The following is a 6,804-nucleotide window of genomic DNA, read 5'->3' as shown; positions in this document are numbered from 1 at the left end:
AATACTTATAGGGTAACAGGAGGGGGGGGGGGGGGGGGGGGGGCAGGGATAGGAAAAAACAATAGGCTCATAATAGGAAGATACAGTACGTCACCCTTTTTGTTCTCAAACAAAAGTGTGACAGATGCTGTATTTACTTGCGGTTCCTCTTTTGTAGTCCTCTATCACGTTCCTGCGGGCCCATCGGTGCCGCCCGCTGCAGACGTCGTGTCTGAATTTGCGAGAGAATCAGACAGGTTGTAAACACATGAGCGGCACCGACACCACCGCTGGAACCGTGGTTGAGTCCCAAGGGTTGCGGGGAGGGGGGGGGGGTACAGCAAACAGCTGAGTCTTTTTGCATGGAACAGAAGTGCAGGTGCATCTCTGAAGGAGGATCACTCACAGCTCGGTCTGACAAAGCAAGGACGTTTACCCGCATCAGCCTGGACAGAACAGAAGACGTTCTTGTTCATTTAGGCCTCATTGAGACTCAGCGCTATGACATCATCCCTTCTTGGTTTTTCCTGTATGTACGGTCAAACCTCTGCGTGCAGATTATCGAGTCCAGTCAGCTCTATTTGTAAATTCTAGATACCTGTACAGGCATATTGAGATTGAAATTAGGTGACTCTCAGAGTAAAACACTGAGTAAAAGATACCAATTCTATAACACTATGTAATATATACAATGTGCAATAAGCTAGCAAACTATACTAAAACTCTATATACTGTAAACATAATTAAATGTGCCACCATGCTAGCTATGCTAATCTCTAATCATACTAAGAAATGCCTGTTAGCTTTCTGATTATTGACTTAAATGGCCTCACTGACCAAAATATAGAATGACACCGAATTATGAGATATGTCATGTGGTGCACCTCAGTCTCCGGTGTTGCCTTCATGATTCACATAAAATGTTGTAAAGAAAACAACTTTTAAGGCTTCGCGTCCATCATAAAATGTGTTCCCTCAGAACCTGATTTTTAACGAACTCTTTCATGAAAGGGCGCTTTGATTTGAGCCGTTTGCAGCATCTCAGGGTGTTTCCAAATTAATGTTTTTAATACTTTTCTCTTTTTTTTCACGTTTTCACTGTATTTTGCTGAGTTCATGCTTGGCCGGCGGCTCCAGCAGCCTCTCTTTAATGTCAGGCCCATCCAGGTGTGACAGTGTTTGTGTAAGACTGTGAGCACGCACTAAATAAATACCCAAAGAATATTTAGATGCCCTTGTAGCTGGTTTGTGAGAGCGGGAAGCAGACAGCACCAAATGTGATGTAGTTGCAGTACCATAGAACTTGTATCTCATATATTGCTTTTTAATCTAGCACATATTCAGCTGTTTATCCTCTTTTTGGGGCTGCCATGTTTCAACCCTGAATAAACAAACACCATCCTAGTGTCACAGCTCGATGCCACCAAATCCACTGAGTTCTCAGTGCTTGGCCATGATTGTGACACATTTAGAGGTTTTCTTTCCATCCCTTCTCGGCAGAAGCGACCTTCAGCCGTACTTTTGGCCGACATTGAGGCCACGTGTTCGCGGACACTGCCAGGTCATCTGGTCGGAGCGGCCAAGCGTTGGGAGCAGTGCTGGTTCCCGTTCTGTATTCACATCTGTGTTTGTCCACACTGGCACTGATCTCTTGTGGTTTTTGATATAAATCAAGGTTCCTTTTAGCTTCCAATGTATTGATATCCGTGAGAATCCTGCATGAGGACTTTGTTAACATCTCATGGGGCTCTTTGAACGAGTACCTACATATTCTTTTTGAGAACATATCTGGTTCCGTCACGCGCCTGACTGCGTGCGGTGTTCTCTGACCTCATGTGTTTACCGTGCAGAACTACAGAAATGCATGACTGAGACAGCTGTAATCTCACACTCCTCCGTCCTGATCATGTCCTAATGAGGACACACTTTCCAAACACTCTGATTTCCCTCCTGCTTGACTGGACCCTCCGCTTCTCACATATCAAAACAAACCTCGCTGATCGCCTTGAAGGGTCTCAGGATAGGGTTCGTTTCACACTCCCACTGTCTTAAATTCTCTTCAATACTGCGGTTATTTTCTTCTCTTTTGCACTTCTTGCCTGCTGCTCCTCCATCCATCTCAGTCACTCCACTCTTCGCTCACCTTCCTCCTGCTTCCTCTGTGCCTGCATTCAGAGCTTGTTTACACTCCTGGACCACGGCACTGACTCGCATCCATGAAATGATGCAATTAAGGATCCCGCTGAGGCTCAATCTGTCACGTTAACACATGCCGGACCCCCACACAGGGGCTGAGAGCAGCACTGAGTGCTGGGTGACAGGTAAGATTTGGGAGGTGAGCTGTGGTGGTTGTTCAAACAGGGTGACGCTTGGAGTCAAACGGAACCACGAAAAAGGATGCCACGTAACACTGAGGGGATTATGATCACTATTATTAATTTCAGGCCACACGCTGCATATGAAGATGGACAGTTTAAGGAGGGGGGTGGAGGGTGTAATGCCCCCTGGTGGTGGGCTGCCACAAAGCAACATCTTAGAATTTAAGATTAAGATTAAGATTAAGATTAAGATGGACTTTATTCATCCCCGTGGGGAAATTGAATTATAGTAGCAGCGAATGCAGAGTAAAGAGACAGAAAAAAATAAATACAGATAGATTAGAATGTTATAAGCATATATACAGCATATATTATAAGCATATATATAATATATACATAATATAATATATACATATTATAAGCATATATACATAAATATAGAATAAATTAGAAATAAAATTACAACATAAACATTACACAATTATTGTTGAGTTGGTTTGAGTGAATTGTACAGTTTAATGGCGGACGGCAGGAATGACTTCCTGTACCGTTCCTTGGAGCAGCGAGGCTGCAGGAGTCTGTTGCTGAAGCTGCTCCTCAGTTTGTCCACTGTGTTATGGAGGGGGTGGGAGGGACTGTCCATGATTGTCCGCAGTTTCAACACCATCCTGTCCCTCACCACCTCGTCCAAGTTATCAAGTCTACAGCCAACAACAGACCCTGCCTTTTTGATGAGTTTGTTGAGTCTGTTGGCATCCTTTGCTTTAATGCCTGCACCCCAGCACACTGCAGCAAAGAAGATGGTGCTAGCCATAACAGACTGGTAGAACATCTGGAGCATCCTGCTGCAAACACTGAAGGACCTGAGTCTCCTGAGGAAATAGAGTCTGCTCATGGCCTTCTTGTAGACAGCATCGGTGTTTGTGGACCACTCCAGTTTATTGTCCAGCTGAACACCCAGGAACCTGTAAGATGGGACTATTTCCACGTCCTTCCCACTGATGCAGACTGGGGAGGGTGGGGACTTGCTTTTTCTGAAATCCACCACCATCTCCTTCGTCTTGGTCACGTTGAGCTGCAGAAGGTTCTCCCTGCTCCACCTGACAAAACTCTCCACAAGGTCCCTGTATTCATCCTCCTGTCCATTCTCCACACACCCGACTATGACTGTGTCATCCGAGTACTTCTGGAGATGACATGTCTCAGAGTGGTACTGGAAGTCGGCTGTGTAGGTGGTGAACAGGAATGGGGAGAGCACAGTTCCTTGAGGAGCTCCTGTGTTGCTCATCAGGGGGTCGGACACACAGCTCCGCAGTCTCACAAACTGTGGCCGACCTGTCAGGTAGTCCTCGATCCAAGAAACAAGGGGAGCATCCATCTGCATCTTCTCCAACTTCGCCCTCAGCAGTCTTGGCTGGATGGTATTGAAGGCAGAAGAGAAGTCGAAGAACATGACCCGCACTGTGGTGTTTAGTCTGTCCAAGGAGGAGTAAGCCCTCTGCAGCAGGTATATCACTGCGTCATCAACCCCCACCTTGGGCTGATAGGCAAACTGCAGAGGGTCCTGAAAGGGGCTCACCAGAGGTCTGAGGTGTGACAGCACCAGCCGCTCCATGACCTTCATAATGTGGGAGGTCAGTGCTATTGGCCTGTAGTCACTCGGTGCCACAGGATGGGTCTTCTTTGGCACCGGGACCAGGCAGGATGTCTTCCAAAGCACTGGGATCCTCTGAAGATGAAGGCTCTGGTTGAACAGGTGCTGCAGTATCCCACACAGCTGCCTGGAGCAGTTCCTCAGCACTCGTGGGCTGATGCCGTCCGGTCCGGCAGCCTTTCTCTGGTTGAGCCTCTCCAGCTCTCTCCTCACCTGGCCAGACGTGAAGGATAGTCCTGTCGGGGGGATGGGTGACATGCTGGGATCCATGTAGGGTGTCAGCAGGGGGGAGGGGGAAGAAGTTGGCAGAGGTGTTAGGGGCTCTGGGAGGTGTGAAGGGGACCCATTGTTATCCAGAGGAATATTGGGACAGCCGGGGGAGGGGGAGCTAGAGTCAAACCTGTTGAAAAACTGGTTCAACTCATTGGCTTGGTCCACGTTCCCATCAGCTGAGCGTATTCCTTTCTTCTGGAAGCCAGTGATCGTCCTCATCCCACTCCAAACATCCCTGGTCTGGTTCCTCTCCAGTCTCTCCTCCAGCTTCTTCCTGTAGGCGTCCTTGCTCTCCTTCAGACTGCGTTTCAGTTCCTTCTGTACACTCCTGAGCTCAGCCGGGTCCCCAGCAGTGAAGGCCCTCTTCTTCTTATTCAAAAGGGCCTTCAGGTCACTTGTCACCCATGGTTTGTTGTTTGGGTAACAGCGTACCTTCTTGGTGGGGACGGAGTTCTCAGTGCAGAACTTGATGTAGTCGGAAACACAGTCTGTCAGTCCATCCAGGTCCTCACCATGTGGTTCACAGAGAGCAGACCAGTTGGTGGTCTCCAGGGCATCCCGCAGACAGTCCATGGCACCATCAGAACTTGGAGTTTCCAACTCTCCTTGAATTTAAGGGTCCTAAAGATGTTTAGTTCAGGTACACTTTGGGCTGGACTTATTTCAGTGTACCCAAATAATGGTAATCCATGGTAATGCGCACGTTGAGCAACGGCGTGCGCTCACGTGAAACAGAGTCATGCTACTTAAAGCTGCTTCTCGTTTCCATCCTGCAGAAGCTTCATCATGCTACGACCAACTGTAGTGGAAGCACACCCCAAAGTGGCCTCATCGGCGGGCTGGGGTGGCGATGGCATCCGTCTTAACTCATGTTAAAGACCCATTATTTGCATCAGACGACACCTTTACTGCACATGAGAGATTCCCTCCAAACAAAATGGCATCGCCACATTAGCGAAGGCGTCCAGATTGATAATAAACTTCCACAATGTTTAAATCCTGCATCTGCATCCGCTGAGTAAACCTCCAAAATAACTACTCCTGCCAGGAAGGCGTGTTTGTTCATTGCGACCATGTGAAAACGGCTATACAGTATATTCTGCCGGACGCCGGACGCCGGGCGCCTCACGGGGGGTCTGCCCCCCACTCTCAGAGGACCCAGCACGGATTATATCGCCGTTCGTTTGCGGCGTCTTGATTAAGGAAAGAAAAACAAAAAAGAAAAAAACACACACCAGTAATGACTGAAACGCGCTACTGTGTGTACGTACAGTAGCGCGAGGGTCCTGCACACGTATCACATATTTCTCTGTATGCGTGTGTGTATCTAATCTATAATTAATGTGCATGCGGCTGTCAAAGACAACACGTTGCTCTATGTCTGCTTCCCCTCTCTGTGTGCCTCAGCCGGGCTAGGTAAACAACTGATGTCGGCTGGAATGGACCACCTAGGTATAAGTTTCCATGTGGGGGTATCCCCTCAAAGCAAAGCAAGAAAATTTTCCGAAACACATTAAAAAGAGTTATGCAAATGGTTTATGGCAGCGCTCGTGTGGCTGTATTGTTATATACACTGTGGCCCATCCTGGCAGGACCCATTGTTTGCCCTCTCTTTTAATCTGCGGTGATCATCTCGATCTTACACCATTTGGAGTCAATACTGGGACACTGGGGGGGGGGGGGGGGCAAGTGCTAACACTGCAGCCAACGTGGGGTCAAATAGTGTGGGGGGGGGGGGGTTTGTTTGTGTGTGCCGACTGAGAAAAGCCTGCGTAGGCCCTGCGTTTGGAAGCGTTCCCGTGGACTTGACCCCTGCACCGAGCCAACTATTCTAACCAGCCTGAACCATCCGTCGACCGCGTCCTTGTGCGTATTTGCTCTTCAAACACCGACTTCCCATCAGAACCTTCCTGCCTTGTGAGACTGAGACAAAGAAACAGCAGAATCCAAAGAAAGGAAAGTGCAGAGCTTGCAATGATGCGGTTTCCTCTGGCTGAAGAGGGGCAGGAGCTGCTCCTCGGCCCTCTGAATGAACACGCAGCACATCTCTCTCTGCCTGGATCTCCCAGAACCAGTTCAGAACCAGATCCAGTCATTCACAGCATGATTGATGATCCTCAGATAAATATAACATAAAATAATCGCGTGAAATGTTCGGTTTGTCCAGAAATTTGTTAATAATCAACTCTTTGTGGGTTTTTTATGTGCTAATTTGCTGCTTTTCCCTCGTTAATGTTTACGTGAGGGATTCCACCGGTGTGACATATCTGCTAAATATCAGCAGGATTCTGAAATGTAGTCCATTGTAGTACATTGATGCGTGGTTCCAAAGTGATGTCATCTCCAAGTCCACAGATATCAATTTCCAGTTTTATTTGGCCCTTCACGTCTAATCCAGATGTACGATCCATCAAGCGGAGGCACACACACGTGATCTTTACCTAGAAACAGGAAATATGTGCTGATTTAGAAATTAAACACTTTAAAAACACTGTTTAATTGTTGCCCTAAATCAACCTAAACCCAAGACAGTGGGACGCAATCTGAGACTTCTGCGAAAAGGAATGGAGAGTCCAGTTT

The sequence above is a fragment of the Takifugu rubripes genome, chromosome 17 (assembly GCF_901000725.2).
Source record: "Takifugu rubripes chromosome 17, fTakRub1.2, whole genome shotgun sequence".
Classification (NCBI taxonomy): Eukaryota; Metazoa; Chordata; class Actinopteri; order Tetraodontiformes; family Tetraodontidae; genus Takifugu; species Takifugu rubripes.
This window is presented reverse-complemented; position numbering follows the sequence as displayed.